General features: G+C 48.2%; 1 protein-coding gene across 11 annotated transcripts in view; it reads left to right on the forward strand.

Moving 5' to 3' along the window:
* Positions 1 to 7,987: 7,987 nt before the first annotated feature.
* FOXP1 (forkhead box P1) overlaps positions 7,988 to 20,792 on the forward strand; it is a 383,585-nt gene continuing 370,780 nt past the window's right edge. For 2 of the 11 annotated variants that reach the window (XM_048315180.1, XM_048315193.1), the window contains exons 1-3: positions 13,209 to 13,295; positions 13,564 to 13,734; positions 13,852 to 14,007. The gene's annotated coding sequence lies outside the window, so the exon portion shown is untranslated. Of the gene's footprint in view, positions 8,006 to 8,720; positions 8,792 to 9,396; positions 9,578 to 13,207; positions 13,296 to 13,406; positions 13,735 to 13,851; positions 14,008 to 20,792 lie in introns of those variants that run through there. The other 9 variants (XM_048315195.1, XM_048315200.1, XM_048315192.1 and 6 more) reach the window with 8 other exon arrangements.

Genomic DNA, 20,792 nt, shown 5'->3' on the forward strand with positions numbered 1-20,792 from the left:
GTTGAAGTAAATGCTGCTTTGTGCTGTTTGGAAATTATTCACTTGGGATCAAAATATATGTTTAAGGGGAGATTTCAACCCTTTCTCGGGTGGGATTAGCTATGCTTTGGTGCTCACAGCAGTTGACAAGGAGGTGACAATGGGAGAACATGACATGTTGTCCTGTTGTCTAAAAGCAGGGTAGGTGGGAACCTTGCAGGCAGGTTTCTGCCTGCAGTGCTTCTGGTTTGCTACACCTTGCCTGTGGCAGGCAAGCCTGGACTGCCCTGTGTGTCCTCATGAAGCTGGGCAGCACAGGGCTGAGGTCTCAGCAGCCACCAGTGTCACTGTGTGTCCCCTGTGAGCTGACAGCATGGGCAGAGGCAGTGCTGTGTGCAGAAGTGCTCTGGAGGTGGGTGTGGGGAGAGGGAGGGTGGGGAGGTGTGCCGGGACGCGTGGGCTGTGCAGAGAGTGCAACGGGTGAGTGGGACCATGAGTGCAGGTGACATCCCTCCCTCCAATGAGCGCTGTCCGTCCCATCCGGGCCAGCCTCCGCCCCCAGGCTCCAGCCAAAGTTCCCACCCCATCCAATTGCTCCAATTAGTGCTGTGGGTTTTTTTTCTTTATTAAGAAGGTGGCTCGAGACCTGCCTGTTTTTGAGTCCAGCTCCCTTTAATCTGTCCCTGCCATGATTGAGGTTAACAGAGTTTCCTGCCCAGCAGCCTCTTTGGCAAATTAGAGAGAACCAGTGAGACACTGTCAATAAACTTCCCACTGTATAGATTTCATCCAGCAGAGCCTGAATAAATTGGGTCATGCTGCCATATGTAATCCATGCACTTGAGGTTTGACCTAGCTCCTGTGCAAACCAGTGGGCAGGGATGTGTCTGGGAGCTGGACTGGAGCTCTGGCTGACACAGCTGAATTTTGAAAGAGCTGGGGTGGAGCCATGCCCTTCATTTTCGTGGACCAGTTTCATTTGTACGGGAAGATGATTGATGTCTTCCCGCGGGAGCTTTTGTCTGTGCTGGAGTGTGTCTTGAACAACATTGCCAAGATACCTTGGGGCTGGGTTAGGTAATTATTTTCTGATTAGATACTGAAATCAAATAAATAAGTTAATCATTTTACAAGTTCAGAAGAAAATACATTTATTTAATCTGAAACTTCTTCACAATGGCAATGCATAACTCTGTCATCTTCTGCATGGTGTTGGCCTCGGGTCAGATGATTTCCCACCAAACAATTTGCTAGCGTCTCATGGCCCTGGTAATGCAAAGTCACCTGTTCAGAAGGAGGCAGGATTCTAGTCCTTCTCTCCTTTGGGCAGTTGATGTGAACCTGCAAGTGGTGGTGATGGGCCAGTGTGGCTGCCATCAGTTGCCACAGTTCATATCAGCAGCACAGAAAAGATTCGTACACTAACAGGGGAGACTCCTCTTTTGAAAAGAGGCTTTAAATGATGTCAAGAACCACCACAACGATATGGTTTTTACATAAATAATAATTAATTACATGTAAATCAGCCTTTTCCCCACCCCTTCCATTAGTATCATCTTTGCTAAGCTCTCTGTCTTGTTTCTGTCCGCTCACTCGGAGTAGTTGAATGGCAACAGACATCATTTGCAATGCTAACGTCAGATACGGGTCAAAATGGACATGGAAAACACAACCCGGGGTTTTATCAATGCAATAACAACCAGTTCTGTCTAGAGATGGCAGTGTACTGGGGTTTAACCTCTTCACTGCCACAGAGCCAGAAACAGTAGGAATTTACTTTTTTGGTTTCCTGTTCTGCTATTTCCAACTTACTTTCAGCCCTTTCTTTCTCCTGGCCATTTTCTTTTTTTCCCCCTCTCTCCCCTTTCTGGTGTTTACTAGAGCATCTGGTAGTGTTTATCTCCCAAGACACAGGAGAGGGTTGTTTTCATAGATATGTAACTGGCCTAAAAGCTTTAATCTTTGTTGATGTTGGACTTTTGGATTAAAAAATAGTCATAATAGTGGAAAAAGTTAAAATGAAATAATACTTCAGCACAGAACACGTTGGAGACAGCATCAACAGAAAACCCTTCACAGGGAAAGCTGCAATTACTGCATCTCCTTCGCAGGCAATGCTGAACTTGTGGGGAGAGCAGGGCAGGGAGTGAGGAGACCAATTCCCTGAGATGAGACTGCTTGTCCCGCTGGAAGCTGAAAGTGTGGCATATCCTCGTGGAGATTTCTGCATGTGCTCCTGCAGCAGGAGTTTAAGCAGACCCAGAAATGCCAACAAGATGTTAGAAATCTGTTTCCATCTCTGCTGGCTTCCAATGCTGCCTTCCAGGAAGGCAGGGAAAGAGCTTGTCTGGCCTTCAGCAGAGTCAGACTACGCATGACCTGGGGTTTGTAGCCTCTATGGAGTACTGGAGGTCAGAGGAGGAGATGGTGTTTTGGATTTGGTCTCCTGCTCTAGAGAATTACGTTGGTTTTCTCTGAAAGCTTCAGAGATGCTGTGATTGGGTTAATTAGAAGTTGTCAAGATACAGCAAGAAGCGTTGCTGTCATCAGAGAGATGTAGAAAGTGTTACAGAAATTGGGTAGCAAAAGGCAGGTAGGTGTCTGCTATCTGCAGTAGATCTTATTTGCTGCCTTCCCAGGGGACTAGGCACTGTCCCAAACCTGCAGCAAAGTCAGCTAGGCTGGAAGCAGACCTGCAAAATCCAGGTGGCTGTTGCTTTCCTTGTAAGAATATATTCAGTTGCTAATATTGTAAATGCTTGGTGGTACATTTTTATAGCAATAGCATTTATGTAACTTAAGATTTTTATGTAATTTAAGATTTTAAACTAATGTCTTAATTCAGGTGCTACATACCCCACTTTCCACCCCTGCTCACCTGTCACATAAGGTGTAAACCTGACTGTAACCTCTCCTAACTTCTTGGGATAAAACATTTTTGGAAAACCCTCACTTTGGGAAGGCAGCGAGCTGGTGAAAGGGAGCTTAGCAGTAATGAACCAGGTTAATAAATTACCTAATGTCACCTTAGGATAGGTCCATGGCCGCCTGTCACACAGCAGCACATCAAGCTGGAGATGCACAGTCAGTCTCTTCTAACCTTTGTACCTCCTCCCGCTTAGCAGGGAGCTGGTTCTGGAAAAGACCAGGCCTGTGGAGTCCTGCAAACTGAAGGGTAAAATATTAATAAGCCAAAGAGGAGCTGGAGGTGTCAGTGAGGCTCCTGCACAGTGCAGCCATGAGGGAGAGTGCTGCTGGTCTCCACACAAAGGGAAAGGCAAACGGCTTCTCCGCAGAAAATTTCACCGACCAATTTTTTTTGCATGCAAAAATGCAGATTCAGCAGCACCAAAACGGTCTGTGCACACATGCCAAACTTGTCATTTATAAAAACTCAAAAAAGCTCTGACAAATGCTGAAGCTGTTAGTTTTGACACTTCTGACATGAAACACTTTGATTTTTCATTTTGAAACTACTTTGTGTTCAAAATGTCCTTTAATTTTATTTTCAAGCAAGGGGGTGTGTGTCTTTTTTCTTATTCCCCCAAAAAAATCAAAATTGAAATGAAATCTTCGGATTGACTCAACACGAAATTGTTCTTGGATTTTTGATTTCACAAGGCTTTTTTTTCTTAGATGTGTTCGGCTTCAAGTCACTTCTTTTTCACCCCCAAAATTTGCCAGTTGGTTTATCAAGAACCACAGCGAACATCAGCCCCTTTGAAGGGGCGCAGCTGCCACAATAGAATATTTTTTTCGCGGCTGTCAGTTGCAGAAAGAAGGAAAAAAAAAAGGAGCCTTGCTTTTGCTTTCCAGGAGATTGAGTTCATTTTCTATCTGACAGGGATAAATAATAAACAGTATTTTTTTTTTTCTGCTGTGAGGGATTGTGTTACGTTATCTGTTTAAACATTCCGTTACATTTTAGTAATGTGAATAATGATTATTCCTGTGCTTCTGAGCTCTCTCTCTTGGCTCGGGTGCCGGAGGTTCAGGAGACACCTGGCATTGTTGACAGAGCGCTGAACTTGAACGCCTCTCACTGTGACAGGGCAAGCCCAAATATTTTGGGAAGAGTCCTTGTTATGTTACGACAGGGCTTGGTAGCACTGATGCTGGGGACGGGTTTTGCTTTAATACGGAGCTGATTATGCTTTATTATTCGGGGAACAGCGTGAACTTTGGCAGGCAGGCTGCTGGGAGAAGGAGGATTGCACTTGGGCACTTCTTATTTGTATGATGTGCTGAAGGTCTTCCAAGAGATGCTGTCTCTCAAAAGAGGCCAGGATAGGAGGCCCTGAAAGACGTTTTTCTGTGGGTGAGAAAGTGGGAGAAATAAAGCTTTTTTCAAAATAATATAAATGTTTAATGTAGTCCCTACATGTAGACAAATACCTGGGGAAGAGCTTGTATTAAAATACCTTTTTAATCAGATTTTCTATCTGTCAAGGTGGAGTTTGCTTCCCACACTGTACATCTTCCCTCTTTTATTGGTTTCCTCTCCTGAAGCCGAGCTGCCTCTTGGCAGTGCTTTGTGCATCTTCAGTACTGCACGAGTGTCCAGCTCGTGGTGTTAAATCGGTCATAGACTTTCAACAAGATTGGATGTCTTGTGGTGTTTGCCAATTCACGTATGGCACGTAATTATATTCAGGAAGCAATAGGAATTAAATGACATTAATTTCCATGAATATTCATTTAAGAATCTCGACCAAATTCAGGCAGATTAATAGTCCAACACAAATACAATGGCTATTCATTGCCCCCACAGGAAAAGGAAATATGTATTGGCTGGCAGCTCAGGACAAATGGAAACGTGCTATAGAAAAGTTATCTCTGGGTGGCTTCTGGTACAGTGGCGGCTGGAAGGACACCTCCAGGAGTAAAGAGGATTAGTGTGGGTACGGATGTGGGGAGCCTTTCCCATCCACTGAGGAACCCAGAGGAGTCTGGGGTGAATCCAAAACTCATGTCTCTGCACTGCCCATGCAAATCCAAACCAACTCTGACTGCAGTGGAGCTCCTCTGGACTCACAACAGAGCAAAATGTCATTTATTCTGTGCCTGACTCCCACTGCCCTGTGTGTGGAGCCAGGCTCCAGCCTGCTCTGCCTGGATCGTGATGCTGCAGGGCAGCACAGCCATTTCTTTCCCTCACAAGCAGCACTAAGCTGGCTGTGCTGCTTGCTGCCTGCTCTGCCACAGCCAGCCCAGCACCAGCCCTCAGGGTGGCTCCAGGGCAGTCCTGTCCTGCCAGGCACCTCCTGGCACACGGAAGCTCGGTTCTGCTCTAGCTTGTCCTCCCAGCGCAGGCCAGGACACGGCTTCTACTGTGTCCAGGGAAACTGGGGAAGTATAATAGCAAAAGCAGATGAAGGATGCAAATGTGTTTGCAACTGAGGCATCAGAATTTGAGATGCTGGAATGCGCCCCTCCCCCCCCCCCCCAACAACAATTATTTAATTTAAAAAAAAATCTGGGTTTGGCTATAGCTCTCACTTGGGAGAACTTACAGTTTTCATTTTGTCAGACAAGCCAACTTGAGACTTTAGCTGTGTCACATTATCTCTTTGTGGGACTTCCCCAATTGGACAACAGATCCTGCTTCCACTAAAGCTGGTGCAAGTGTTGCCAAGAGCATTGGGTTCAGCTTGTAGGCTGATGTTTACAACTTTTAGAATTCCCCTTCATAGGCAAGTTGGCTCCTCCTGCCCTTGAAGTTCTCTGAGCAAAAGAAAGGTCCAGTTATTTTACCTTGCACATGTACCATGGGATGGGCAGAGCTGCATTTTCTACTTTTTTGAAGGTTATTTGTTGCCAGACTGATCTGACTTGCCCTGACTACACCCAAAACAAGGAAACGTGGAAAGCAGCAACCACCATTTTGCCAAGAAGGGGTTTTGTCTCAAGCGGCAATATGAGGGTACTCACAGGGCTGCTTCTGCTTGGGCTTATTTGGAACAAAGTCAGAGAATCATAAAACCAGGCTGTAAATCCAATGTACATTTCTCTTTATGTCCACCAACTTTTTGGGGCAGTACTTAGTGTGTATCTCATCTTTTCATGTCTGATGTAAAAGGTAGAATAACAGCTGAGTACCCACATGGGCTTTGCACCTATGCAGGAGTGCCAAGTGGGCCAGGAACCCGCCATGCAGCCTGGTGATGTGCTCTGCAAAGCCTCATAAACCAGTGACTAAAGCAGAAAAGACTCCAAGGCCTGGCTCCTGGGACATTGGAGGTGTGGCATTACAGTAGCTTGGAAAACATTCTGACTTTATAACAAGTAACACCTATAATTACAGAGGTGTCATCACCTTCATAATTTTTTTTTTTTTTTTTTAGCTAACAAGCTGTAGTTGTAGCCTGTGTACATCCCTGCCAAAATCTGCCAAGCATTTGCTCTTGGGATGGTTCTGCCGGTGGTGGGAATATCAAGCATCTTTCTCCAGGCACTTATAAAACAATACAGCAGTAAACAATTCAAGTACAATTAGCAGCTACATTGGCGGAGGGGGAGGGAGAAGTCCCACCGCTGGTATTGTCTGTGGAATTAATCATGTTTTACGGAGTTGATATACTGGTTTGGACGTGTGAAGTTAAAAACAGGAGAGGAAGAAGTAGCCAATAAGCGTTTATTCGAGAACAAAATGTAAAACAAGTATTTTTTTTTTTTTAGCAGTACGGGGGTGAGTGTTTAAAAAATGCTCTTTTTACAGGTTTAGCTCTTTTTTCTTCCTTCTGAAGAAACAGATGAACTAAAAAATATAACAAGACACGCTGAAAATTATGTTTGCTTTTAAAGCTGGTGGTCCCGCCGGTCACACAAACGCCGGTGTCTCCTGCGGTATCTGGGGTGGAAGAGCGGGATGCTGAACGCTCCGCTCCCGGCTGTCGTCCGTTCCCGGCCCCGCAGCGCCCGGCGGCGGCCCCGAGCGCTCCCCGCCGGCCCGAGCGCACCGCTCCGGCGGCGGCGCGAGCATCACCTCCGCAAATATTTATTTGCAGCGATTTTCCGCTCTTAATTATTTAAAACATAATGAATTAGGCATAAGTACCTCGCTATTAGGGTAATTCCAGGTGTTAATTGCTGCCGGAGCGGCTCCCGCCGTTCCGCCGGGAGGTGGCGCCGCGGGCCCGGCGCTGCTGCCGGAGCCGGGCAGGGGACGGGGACTGGGGACCGGGACCGATACTAGGGGAGAGGTTGGGCCCGGCGCGGGGTCCCGCGGGCGCGGTTCGCCCCGCCGTATCGCTCCTGGCAGTGTGTGTAACCATCAACCCCGGCCCCCGGTCCGTCCTGAGGGCAGCCTCACGCGACTGCCCAAAAAACAAAGGGAGGGAAGAAAGCCGGGCGGGTCAAGGAAAGAGTTTTTTCCCCGAACAAGTCGGTCGCTCGGTAACTTCGCGGCCGCCCGCTGGCTCCCGCCCGCAGCGCCGGGCAGGACGCGCTCCATCCCTGCGGGACGACCGACCCCCGTTCCCCTCCGGCGGCGCGGTGCTGCCGGCAGCGGGCCGCGGTCCCGGGCAGGGCAGGGCAAGGGGCTGGAAAACATTCCGGGGGGATGTTTCTGGAAAACAGCCGGGCCCCCGGCGGGGCCCGCTCCCCTTCCCTGCTCCGGCCGCCGTCAGGGGAACCCCCGCACCGCCGGAGGCTCCAGCTCCGCGCTAAGGCCGTCGGTGCTGCTAAAATTCGCAGTGCTCGAGTGCCGGAGCCGCAGGGCTGGGGCAGCCGGGTGGTCCCGACTCTGCCCCCTCTCGCCCTCTCCCCGCGGGCGCTGCCACCCCTCTCCGCGGGAGCCCCGACGGCGCGACCGGGAGCGCTGCCGCTCCGCGCACCCACCGAGATGCGGACCCACCCCCGCGGAGCGGCTCCGCACTCAGCCCGGCCCTTGGGCCGGTCAGTCCCGCTCAGCGGCCGGTGCGCGCCGCTGCGCACCCGCGCAGTGTGTCTAAGCGGTGTTTGCGCCCACAGAGGCGAGCGCTGCGGGGGGGAACGCGGGCAGCGCCCGTCTCGCCGCTCCGCGCAGGTAAGGCGGCTCCGCGGGTATCCGCGGAAGGCACTCCGGGGTCCCCCGCGCCCCCCAAGCTCCGCTGGCCTGATACCCCTCCACCTCCCGCGCGGCTGTGAAAAAGTTGGTAGGGGTACGCAGCGCTGCGCCCCCGCCGACAGGGCGGCCCCGGCCCGCGCGCTGAGCTGTCCTTCGGGGCGCGGAGGGGTGCGCAGGGATGCGCAGCGCTGCGCCCCGTGCTCCACCGCCACTTTCGCTTCTCCGCGGGGCCGCCCCGCCTCCCCCGGCCCGGCCCCCCCCCCCGCCCCCCCCGGCCGTCCTCCGCGGAGCTCCGCGCCGGCGGGGCTCTCGCCCTTCACCCTCTGCGCGCTTCATCCCCCGCTTCTATTATTTTTTTTTCATTATTATTATTTTTCCCTTGCGCCGAGCCTTGTTTACCCAGCAGGTGGATGTGACGTCAGAGACTGACAACAGCAAAAAATAACAACATCTCCCTCCGCGGGGGTGTCGCGGGCCGCCCCCGGCCCGCCCGCGCGGGGTTGCGCGGGGCGGGGAGGGGGCGCGGGGCGGCGCGGGGCGGGGGCGCGGCGGGGCGGCGTGCGGGGCCCGCGGGCGCGGCGCCGGGCGGAGGGCTCTATTGTTATTTACCGAGCGGCGGAGCACGCCGCCGCGCCGCCCGGGCTCGGCGTGCCGGAGGGACGGGAGGGAGGGACGGGACGGAGGCAGCCCCGCGCCGCTCCGCGCCGCCGCCCGCCCGCGTCGCGGCCGCGCCGTGCTGGGCAGCGGCAGGGCCGAGTCCTGCGGGTGAGTCCGGCGCCCCCCGACACTTTCCCCGCTCCTCCGGGGCTGTTGCACTTTTCCCCCCGCCGGCCCCACGTGCCCGGCCGCCCCTCCCCGACCGCCGCCGCGGTACCGGGGGGTGGGGGGGATGTGGGGCGGCGGTGCGCGGATGCGGAGCCCTCTCCCCGGACTGTGGGGCCGCCCGCACCCCCTCCCCGCCCACTTTGGAAACTTCCCCCCCGCCCCGCGCTGCGCGCACCCCCCGCCGTGGTGGGATGCGGCGCGTCCCGCCTCCCTCCCATCCCCGCTCGCGCTTTCCGCGTGTTTTCCGCCGGGTCCCTCCGCGCCGCCGCCCAAGGGGCGCGTACGCCCCAACTTCGGCACTCGGGGCAAGAAGTTGCGGTGGGGCCGCGCCCCCCCTCTGCCCCCAGCTCCGTGCCCGGCTGCTCGTTCCCCCTTCCTCGGGCACCTGTTGCGGCTTTACGCCCGCGTAGCCCTTTCCGCAGGCGCGGAGCTCCACGCCGCGCATCCGCCCCCACCGCGGGTCCCTGGGACGCGTTGCGCCCATCCCCCCCCTTTTCCTTTTTTTTCTTTTTTTTTTTTTTTTTTTTTTTTTGAAACGAAGTGTTTGAATAAACACCCGTGCCTCCCCAGCTCAGCCCGGCGCAACTTCTCGCTGCGCGGGTGCGGACCGCGCATCCTTTACGCGCGTGTGTGTACGCACGTCCCCCTCCCGCGCAGCCCCGCGGTGCGGAGCCTCGGGACGGAGCCGTGGCTCGCTGCGCGCCGCGGAGCCGCCGCCGGTGCCCGGTAAGTAGGGCCGCCCCGCGCACCTGCCGGCCCGCGCAGCGCCGCGCGGCCGCATCCCCGGGCAGCGGAGGGGTGCGCGCTGCAGGCGGCCGAGCGGCTCGTCCGCGCCTCCCTCCTCCCCACCCCCGCCCCGCCGGTTTCTGGCTTTCTTTCTTTCCTGAGAAAAAAAAAAAACCCAAAACCAAAAACAACCCAACCCAGGGAGCGGGGCGCCGGCAGCTGCGCGGGCAGGGCTCCGCGGGGCGCAGCGCAGCCCCCTCCCCACCGCCCGGCAACTATTAATGACCGGGCGGCCCCGGCGCGGAGAGCATCGCCGGGCGGGCTGCGGAGCGCCGCGCTTTTAGCGAGTCTTCTGGTGCCACTTCGCTGTAATGATTTTAATTGCGTGTTTTTGCTTTGAGCGAACCAAGCCAAGCGAGATTACTTTTTTTGTTTTTCTTTTTTTCCCGTCCTTTCCCCCCCGGCTCCCCCCAAGGCTGGTAGCGGCGGCAGCGCGCAGCCTTCCCGTCCCTACCCGAGGTATCTGCTGTCTGCGAGCGCTCTCAGAGCCGCTTCTGTAGAGAAGCTGGAGCCCAACTTCTGTGCTCAGAAGTTTAAGGTTTCATTTTTAGCAACTGTTCTCGGAGTGAGTAATGGATGTGTACTGCTCGTAGCGTGTCGTCTACACCATACAGTCTGCTGATTTCTAGGGTGCTGGATGGTTCTAAATATTAAAACAGTTCTCTAAACTGCGTTTCCTTTCTATACAGTTTTTCTAAACTTGGATTTTACCTGTTTTGACCAAATGTTGAGGTCACTAGTGACAGCTGCTTAATTAGACAAAGTTGCAAGCATGTCATCGAAGAAACTTTTTTACTTGTGCTGTTGATCCATGGCTTGCTTTAATATTTTGGAAAACAGGGATTTTGCTCGGCTTAATATTATTTTTACAGTTTCTGTTACTGCTGAGAAGCTCTTTCTTTTTGTAAGTTTGAGAGAGCCTGAAATAACTCAAGTTCCCAGAGAAGTGAGTGTGGGCAAGGAGGTACCGTGCATCTCTGCAGCTAGAGCTAGATTTGGGGGAAGATAGGGAAATCGGGGCTACTCGTTTCAACTTCTCTCCTCTGAAGCTTTTCCCCTGCACATTTTATTTGAACTATCTCCCATCCATATTGAATGGACCAGGGCACTGGGGGAGGAAGCTCTTCACTAGTTACCATTCAAAAGGTGTCGGCTAAAATCTCATTGCAAAAAGGTATTGTAGCTTTAACATCTTGCATTGGCAGCATTCTTCCCCCTTAGTCTTTGGATTAGTCATTGTATGAGAGACAGGAAAAAAAAAATCACTTTTTTTTTTTTTCTGGAAAAAGTAAAGTAAACAGCCTCCAACAAGTGAACCTTGACAACCCAGATTAAGGAAGGCAGGAGAGATCAAACAAAGCTGCTGCTGGGCTGTTGTCAGGAGCTGCCTCACTGAAAGCTCTGGACTATTCGATCAGGCAGCAAGGCTATATGTTCACTTATGCAGAAATGGACCATTACAAATGCTGATCTTTGTTGTGAAACCAAAGGATAACTCTGAGAAAAATAACGACTATTTCAAACAAGGCTTTCTGTCACTTATGATTTTGATTGCAAAGTTAGTTTTTTGTGCACGGGCTGGTTTTTGGGTTTGATGTTTGTTTTTTTTTTTAAAGTGGTGATGGTTTGAAGTGCATTTATACACTTTGAGAGGGACTTAGGATTTGATTTTGTTTACACTCTCTAGAGATACAGAAAAGGCGGCATTACAGCAGTGTAATGCAGAAAAATGTAAAAGTTCTGTGGAATTCAACTTTTATTTCTGGATCGCTGAATTGTAAGGAAACGTGGGTTTCTTTTTCTGTGTGTGTAAGTTCTGTGTTGGTGTATAATAGAGGAGTTTGGTAGTGGTTAAGCACTGTATGTTGGATAACTGCATTCCTAGAGTTTGGAAAACTTGTAATATCTTTCCTTCAAACATGTTGCCAAGCGGTCAGGATGGACCTTGGTTTTGATACGCCGGGATTTTTACAAGACTGTGTAATGTGTCTTCGTGGCTGTATCAGAGAGACTGTTACTGTGTAGTTTTTTTGTGGAAATACCAGTAAAGACTATTAATAGACACTTGATTTTTCTTCAGTAAACAGTTAGGATTTAAGTACTAATCAAACTGAACCAGGAGAGTGAGGTTAGTCTTGTTGTGTGACAGTTTCATGTTTGTATTCAAACACTTGATTGCAAACTTTACAAATGTGTGGCTTTCACTTCTTTAGGGTATTCTAAAGCAATGGAAATATCTATTAAAAAAAGAAAAATCCAAGTAAGAGGCTGTTACCCTAATGTATAATAATCAGGAAGCAGACCAAGTGCACATCTGCTGAAGAATTAAGAAATCCCAAATCTTTTTGCATATGCATTTTTTTAATTAGCTGTGCAGATCACACAATAAGTACTTTATACTTTCTGTAAGGTTTCATAACTGTCCTGCATAACTTATTCTAAAGCTTGTAGATTTTTATGGTATATACTTTAATTAGACAATAAAAAGTATGCGCATTAAACATGCACATGTATGCTATTAAGCCATTTTGTGTAATGTGTAATTTTTTTTAACATCTATAAACATTTTCTGCTTAAATCAGTTCCACCAGTAACTGTGACACTGCTGGGTTTTGCCCCGGTAGGAGAAGGAGCAGGGAAGTTGAGCAGCGAATTATGCATCGGACATTAGTGTGCAGAATACGCTGCAATATGTGTTTCTCATGGAGTGGATCACCTTTTTTAAGGGCTAAAATTTGCATTATCATCCTCGATGTGATATACTGTAAACATTTGTAGCTCCTGAATTACTCCTGTTTCATAGCACTGTAAAAATTAGGAAAAATGCTGGTAGTAAAAAGGCAATTTTATGGAATGTATCTTAGTGTTTAGTATTGGTACCTCTTGTGGTCATTTATATTGAGTGATTGAACTGGATAATACAATTCCTTATGTGAAATTTCTCTTGAGCATGTATTTGTATATCAAATGAAATAACATATGCACACACATATGTAGGATATGTATGTAAAATACAGTTATTTCTGCAAGGCTTTCCAGTTATTTATGGGGCATAATGATACTTCTGTCACCTTAAATTTTCTCCGAGAAGCTTTAATAAATTTAAATAGATTATATGCTGTCAGAAAATAGTATAAATTTTGTTTACGATTCACTTGCTTTAAGGTACTTATACTAAAGAAGCCCATTTAACCCCAAGACTGAGGAGCATTAAGTGGTGAGAGGAGTCTGCTGAAGAGCTGCTGCTGCCCTTTGCTCTTGTGATAATCTTAAATTACTACAATTTAATTGCAACTTCAAGGCGCTGAGCTGAAATATTTTCACGCAGCTGAGCCAGGGCTGGAGAAGGCTCGGTGAGGTTTTTGCAGGTAGCCGGGTGTCTCTTGGAGGCACAGCATTTGTTCAGGCCTCTTCTGCCCTTCGCAGCACATCCAGCATCGTGTGTGCACGGACAGGGCGCCTGGGAGGGAGCTTTCCCGGGGGTTCCCACTGCGGGGGGAGCGGGATCAGGCCCTGCAGGGCTGGGGTGCACAAGGGTTTTGTTTGTTGTCCGTATTTAAGCTGAATTAAATAGCACACTTTAATTATTCCTCAGATGAGCCTCGCTGTCAGGTTGCTTCCCGGAGCTTTTCCCTGCGAGCCTCTGCTGAAGAAGCAGGTGGGAAGGGGCTGGCAGCTGGAGGGGAAGCCCCACACACAGCAGTGTGGGGACACAGTGGCACCCTGCTCTGAACGGACGGCCCGTGGGTGTGGCGTGGTCCCTGTGTCCCCAGGGGTGAGCTCGGGCTGCAGTTGGCTGCCCTGGGCCTGATCCAGAGCGTGCTGGCATCAACTGGGGCTTCAGCTGATGTTGCTGCCTTTGGCTTTTGGTCTGTGCCACTAATTCGTATCACTGAAACTTTTTCTCCCCCTCCCTCCACGTATAGTAGCGTGTTTTCACACCCGGTGAGCGCTTCAGCAGAGATGTGATGTGCAGGAGAAGCCAGAAAGCATTTGCTAGGTGGAATTTAGAGACGTTGTGCACTAGAGATCAGCAGCGTCTTTGCGACCGTTCTTAGAGGTCCTGGCAAGCAAACTTTATTCCAGTACTTCAAAAGGTATGGCCAGGCTGGGAGCCCTTAACGTCGTGCCACCGAGGATGTGCGTCAGCGCCCGGCCGTGCTGAGGCACAGCGGTGTTTAAATCGTGAGTCTGATTGTTTTTCTGTTGGCCAGATCCTTGTGAAATGTCTCGTTGCAAGAAGAAACGAAGAAGATCTTGTGGTTGCTAGAAGTGGTTGGTTTTGCGCTGACAGAAGCGCTGCTCGCAGCCTGCTCACTGCGCCGTTCAATTCCCGCAGCTCGCTGTGCTGGGAATTGCAGCTCCTGCAGGTAACAAGGTGATGCCAGTGTAGAGAGGGGGGGGGAAAAAATAGCGTGGAATAAATCATGCAGTCGTTAGAGGAGAAACTTAATTGTGGGATCTTTGTAGTCTTTTACTTTAAAAAGATAAATTTTGTGCTGTGGAGGAATCAGTTGTAGTGTTTTAAGGAGATCAGATATTTGTTGGTTGGGATTTCTGGAGTGGTTTAACACGTGCTCTTTTTCCTTACTCCAGCATTGGAGAAGCTGCTGGCTCTGTTCGCGTGCAGCCTTCTCTGCAAATGCGCTCTAGGGTTTTGTCTTTCTGTTCTCCTGGCACGGGTCTCTTCCATGCATGCAAGTGAGCAGGCTTATGTCTAATGGCTGTTTGCATGTGGCAAGTATCCAGAATAATCCTGATGACTTTTTGTTCCGTGTCATTCTGCAAACGAAGACAGGATTCTATGGAAAATGGGCAAAGAGAAGTGCATGGGCAAAATCAGTTTCTCCCCAAGAAGCATCTGGTACCTGAGGAGGACTAAATAATTTTTCTCTTCTCATTGACCCTCCTGGTGCTGTTTTTAAAACATCTCCATTTTAGTGCCTTGAAATTGCAATTAAGTTGTAGTAATTTAAGATTATTGCAAGAGTGCAAAGGGCAGTAGAAGCTCTTTAGAAGTCTCATCTCAACACTTAATGCCCCTCAGTCAGGGGGTTAAATGAGTTTCCTCAATGTGAGTACTTAAAGTAACTAAATCGTAAACAAAATTTATACTATATTCTGACAACTAATAATCTATTTAAATTACATTAAAGTATGTGTGTGAAAATTTAATTAAAGGCAGAAATACTGTCAAGCCCTGTAAATATCTTGACAGATCTACTGAAATGGAACCCATATCGTAAAATATTTACATAGATCTGATAGGCAACAGTGTTTCTGGGAGTGCTATTCTGAAACTAATTGTGGGCTTTTTTCCCTTCCAGTTTCCCGTTCAGTTGCAATGGTCTCGGAAAGCAACACAAATAAATGCCCAGAATGTTTTATTCGGATGATTCTCCAGTGTATTGTTTACTGCTAATGGCGCTGTCTGTACAAGGCTTGTCACTGGTGTGTTTTTATTAGGAGAACCTGTTTCCTCACTAAGTTAGTTTAATTCAGATGCACACAGAAAACCGGGGCTCCGCAGTGTTTGCGGTGAGTCTGCGCTGGACGTGCGGTCTGTAAGTCAGCTTTCTCCTGGGTCTGTGTCCCAGAGCATGGTGCTGCAGCATCTCCTGCACTGCGGTGACTCTCAGCTGAATTGATTTTTCAGGTATAAAGGGCTTACAACCTTTTTTTGCAAGTGTTTGAACTCTGTATGGAAGTGTTTCCCAAAGTGCACTTGGGGCGCCGCACCCTCTTGCTGGTGCACCTGCAGGCATCTCTGTTGTGCTATGTGGTCCAGGCTGTTATTAAGATGAGGAATGTTTTGCCCCAGGTAAAACTGGGTTTGTGTAAAACTTCAGCCAAACTTTGGTCCTTCTTAAAACCCACTGGCTGGAATTCTGCAGGTGGTTTTGCTGGGAAGGTGCAGCATGAGCTGTGCTTTCTCCTCGCCCCATCATGGCTTGGAGCAAACTCCTAGTTTTTCTTGGCTGGAGTGTACACCCTGAAGCTGCAGGGTTACAGGAGGAGGATGAGGATTTGGGCATGGAGAGAGGGATGCGATGGGAGCGTGGTGCTGGGGAGCCCAGGCCAGGTGCTGGGCACTGAGCGCAGACAGCCCCACAGAAGGTGGCTCAGTGCGGCAGGTTGGCTGCAGCCTCCAATGGCATCGTTAGCTTTCCCCTCTTCGCCAGACATTTCCTTTCATGTTGGATCCGAGTTTTAGCTGTACTTCCCGATCAGTCTTGTCATCTTGTTGCTAACAATTAGGGTCAAGTGTCTTTCCTTGGGCTCTCCGCAGTCTCCGTGTTGGTGTCCCTCCCCCAGCTCCCTGGCTAAGCTGTTTGTTCATTAATTAGTGGATGGGGCATATTAACACATCAGTAAACCGGAGTAGTCAGACTTCCCAAGGCATCTCGGGAAGCCCTCTCCGGTTTTATGTGACCGGACATGCACTATTGCTGATTTAGATAGCGGAGCCGATGATGCCAAAGTGTTGTTAAGAGAGAGATAAATAGAGAGAGCCCAGCAGTAAGCAGAATGTCATGTCTCTATTAAAAAGCTTGTGATAAAGGAAGATAAAATGGTGAGGGGGGATTGCTGGAGTGTTCAGAGCAGCCACTAAACATCTGATCACAAAAATCGATGCTGAATTCCCTTTCCTGCACAACACTTGCCTGCAGAATTCTGTCTGAGCCTGGGTCTGGTTGCAGCGAGCGGTGGAGCCCTGAAAGGACTTTTGTTCTTGCCAGAAGGACGGCCGGTGGTTCTCAGGGATTCAGGAGCTGTCTGAGCTGGGATTCAAACATCCCTCCCCGGTTCCTTTTGAAGTGGTGTTCCCAGGATGCTGATGAAGTTGTTCCAGGCTCATGCTGGAGCTTGTTGCTCTGTGCTGCCTTGTACCTTGATTTCCTGGGTGCTCTGGCCACCTGCCTTTCTGTCAGTCTGGAAGTCAGGCCTTGGCGGAATAACACTGAGGCAGATTTTTGTCTATTGGAGTTTTTCGCGGCTGGGTGCAGGGGCTGCTCTGCAGAAGTGAAAAATGGAACTGATTCTAAAGAAATGAGTGGTCGCAGCAGACAGGAGAGGAGTGGGGTTAATTCTCCCAGTGCAGTAAAATGTTAAATCATCACAGCCTTGTTTGCTGAAAGGATGTTGATCATTCCATTAAGGAGGATTAAGTAATTAACTGATACTTCTTTAGGAACCCACGTCAGTTTTAAAAAGCATCTTCCTAGTGTTGCACAGTGAATGTGTAGTGTACGTTTTTCTTCTGCTGGAGAGCTGGGAGATGAGCGTGAGTGAGACACCTCTTCCTAAGAAACTTCTGGGTGTACCAAGGGAGCAGAAATAGGGGGGATTTTTTGGCAACTAAAATGTGCTGTTCTAATAGATTTTTGATTACAAGGTTTTCTTGCATGGATTTTGTCTGGTGGGCCTGCTGCAAGCCTCACTTCAAGGGTATTCTGTTTGGGATTAAGAAGTTAAAACCTTCTTGAAGTGTTCTTTCAGTGCTTGCATTTTTATTTTTAATAATAGTTTTTATGTTATATTAGTGAGCTCACTCACAGTGAGTCATGAACTCTGTCTTCCCTGAACTTCATGACGAATCTCTGTTAGCTGGTCAGGCAGCTCGTCCAGCTCAGTTCCCACGTTTTATACTTGCGCTGGAAAGAAAAATTCCATTAAAATCAGTCTTGTAAATCCTCCTTTTCCTTCTGTGGCAGAAACCCCCTTGAAAGCAGTGCAGTGCAGGGGACTGGCTGTGGGGCATCACAGAGTGGCTCCCAGCATTGGGTTTGGAGCACACTGAAGCTGGATTTGGTTGGGAAGGGCTGGCAGTCCAGGGTAGGATGTGTCTGGCCAGGGTTTTGACGTTGGCTGGTGCTCAGTCAGGTCAAAAGTCTGTTTTGGGGACAGTGCGTGTGCAGGTAGAGGAGCAGGTGGGCAGAGAACAATGACCATATTTTTCACTGTTTAATTTTTGAAGGATCAGATTGAAGCCCCCGGATGAGAGGAGCAGGGGGCTGTGTTAGCCCTTCTGCATCCCGTGCTCCTGAGCTCGCTGCCCTTCTTCCAGGGTTCGATCCATTTTTTGCCTCAGCAAATCACAGAATTTGGCATTAACCTCATCAAATCGCTGCTGGTTTTTGTATAATGGTCCCAACTTCTAATACCACAGTTAGTGATACTGAAACTACACCCAAACTGAAATTTTCTGTGTGAGAGATGAATTCTGCCCGGCAAATAGCATAACCCAGTGGCACCAATTGTGTTAGTATTGATACTTTCTGCTTTCATAACAGCTCTCCTTCTCAAGCAGGGCTCCTTCAGACAGTACCATGCAAACTCTGTTGATCAGTGTACTGTAAATTATTCCTCCCCCTCGGGTGAATTTCATAAATAGTTGTATTTCCATAAGACAGGCAGATTTAGCTTCATTTATGTGGCCTAGGCCCTAAATACCCCTGCTGAAATCATGGGAGCTTCCTTGGATGGACTGAGTTAAAAAAAATTAAAAGAAAATCGGTTTGGCTAGATAATAAAGTCATGTGTGTAGCATGTAAGAATCTCTCTGGATGTTTGTGCAGAACATTACAGCTAGTGTCTGCCTTAGCAGATTTAGAAGAGAGATTTTTCTCAGGACGTTTTGCAATAGTAATAATGTCTTAACAGCTTTAGTAATTAATTTTAATCGGAGAGTTGTCAGGGGCCCTATCCTGCTCCCATTGAATTAAATGAGTACTGGGAGAAGGTGGCTCTGAAATAGCTTGTAATAAATTGGTTTTGTTAGTTTTAAATGATATGCCTGTCATGTGTGTTCAGATAATATATGTTAAGGTTTGTAAAGCTCCCGAGCTGTAGGTTTGGAAAAGAGAAAATGTATTTTTCAGTGCTAAATTACTTGATTCCTAAAAGGCTTTGAAAGAGGAATGTCAGAAGTATGCAGCAAAATTACTGTTTGTTCAAGTATTTTAAAGTTTTTCTCTGGCTTAACCCATTGGAGTTTTCTGAAAGCTAGTAGTGTGAGGAATGATGGTCTTACTCAGGAAACCTTTCTAATCTAAATCTTTTATTTACAGGATTTAACTGACAATGGGAGAAACCCATCTTGGTATATTTTAGCTGATGTTGTACCATGTGCATTTGTTCTGATTTTTTTTTCTTTGCTTCCATAAAAGCAGTATCTGCAGCATTCAAAAATACTATTTCATAAAAGTTAAAATGGAACACTGCCTGTGAATTAAACTAAAGTATCTTAAGCCTATCCAGTGTATTCCTGGCATTAAACAGTCAGAGTAGGCTAAATATTTCCTATTTATTTTTCAGATTGGATGGAGTATAGTCTTTCAGGAAAAGGGTCCTCAGCCAGCTGAAGGGGAAATCTGATTTTTCAGCAAGTGCTTTATATTTACTGAGGAATTCTGAGTGTGCAGAAGCGTGTTGCATGGAAATGGAAATTTACTGTCTAGGATTTTTAGGGATTATAATCGATGCCTTAGATAGAGGCACGCTCATAGAGAGGTAAACTAGTAAATCTGAACAAACTGAAAAATAGTAGCTATAGGTGTCTGGCTCTGTTATCAAACTTGCTGCCTAAGCCAGAGTTTATGCAATGTGATAATGCTAATGACCAGCAGAGCCAATGATGCATGACTGGAGGAAATCAGTGGTATAATCGGAGAAAGTTATCAGGTTTTTGTCATTAAATACTACTGATAAATAATACACTTCATTTTGAGTAGATAGGATGTATTTAATTCTGATGTGCAGAGTTTCAATTTAATAAGGGGCATTGCTGAGTAAAATGATAATCTTTTGTAATTTAAAGGGAAAAATAAAAATGCATTTGTTTCAGCATAACCTCCTGGCAGCCACCATCCACTGCTGTTGTCTTCACTGGTGTCAGATAGTGAGGAATATCTTTGCAGCTCTTCGAGGTGGCTGCTTAGAGCAGCCTAATATCTAAGTTATTAGTTTGTGCAGAACTAATTACATGAGGCCACAACCAAAGGGGTTCTGTTTAGTATGAACTAGGTATCATCTTTCATTTTCTGCTTAAAAATGTGAATATTGCAGCAAATATAAACTCTGTGCTCCATGCAGTGGTTTCCTACAGAACAATCTGCCTGTCCAGGCGGTAACAGGAGGCAAGGGATGAGGACAAAAGATAGAGATAAATTAGATCTTGTTTTGCAACTTATCTTTTAAGTCAGTGGGAGAACAAGGAAGAGAAGTAGAGCTTAAACTGAAGGAAGAGGGATATTAATAGTCTCTATAAAGGACAGTTTGCACCAGGAAAAAAGAAAAAAAATCTGGTTGGCTTTTTTTAGCAAAACAGGCTAACACCCAGAGTAAATCTGTGTCATTAACTAAAGCAGTGCGTGATTTTTAGAGCATCTCTGTTCCTCCTGTGTGCCGGTGCCTGCGGAGGCTTGTCCCTGGGCTGGGGGCAGACGTGGTGCAGCCTCTGCCCTGGGGAGGCTTCTCTTGCCAGCTGCAGAACCTCTGTCTGGGTCAGCCCGTGGCCCTGTTTGAGCAGATACCACCAGTTTAGGCCAACGAGTGGCTTTGTAACAGGGCCAGGATCTTCCCACCACCCCTTGGAGTCGTGCTCGAACGCTGAATCTCAGCTCGAGTTTCCAGATTTAGATGGCACAGTGAGTAAACACAGCGTACTTGCCAGTTCTCACATCCTCTTTTGCAGCGAGTATTGCAGCAAATCCTGCAGGTTTGACTCATCTCTGAAGTTCTTCACTGATTTGAAGCAGATCTCGTCTGCCTTTCTCAAAAGAGCTGGGAATGTGGCCTCAGCTCCTTAGCTCACAGTCCTTCTGGACATGAATGCTGTTTGCGTGAGTTGGCCTCTGCAGAAACTTGGGCAGCTCTGAGTAACTTTAGCTGGAGTTATGTGCCTGTATCTACGGGTAAAATTTGGCCTGCAGTTATCCTTTATTGAAAGCTTTATAGAAATACTTTGTTCTTGCTATGCACAAATATTTCTGGTAGGAAGATTTTTTTCCCCTTCCATTTCTTTGTGGGTTTTTTTTAGGGTATTTTTTCCCGCTTGATGCCATGAGCACAAAGAAGGAGTGGAAGAAAGTATAATGCTTTGTCAGGTAAAAAGTAATGTTCAAGTTTTCAATTGATGTTTCTCATAGGTCCG

The sequence above is a fragment of the Corvus hawaiiensis genome, chromosome 11, assembly GCF_020740725.1.
Source record: "Corvus hawaiiensis isolate bCorHaw1 chromosome 11, bCorHaw1.pri.cur, whole genome shotgun sequence".
In the NCBI taxonomy this organism is placed as follows: domain Eukaryota; kingdom Metazoa; phylum Chordata; class Aves; order Passeriformes; family Corvidae; genus Corvus; species Corvus hawaiiensis.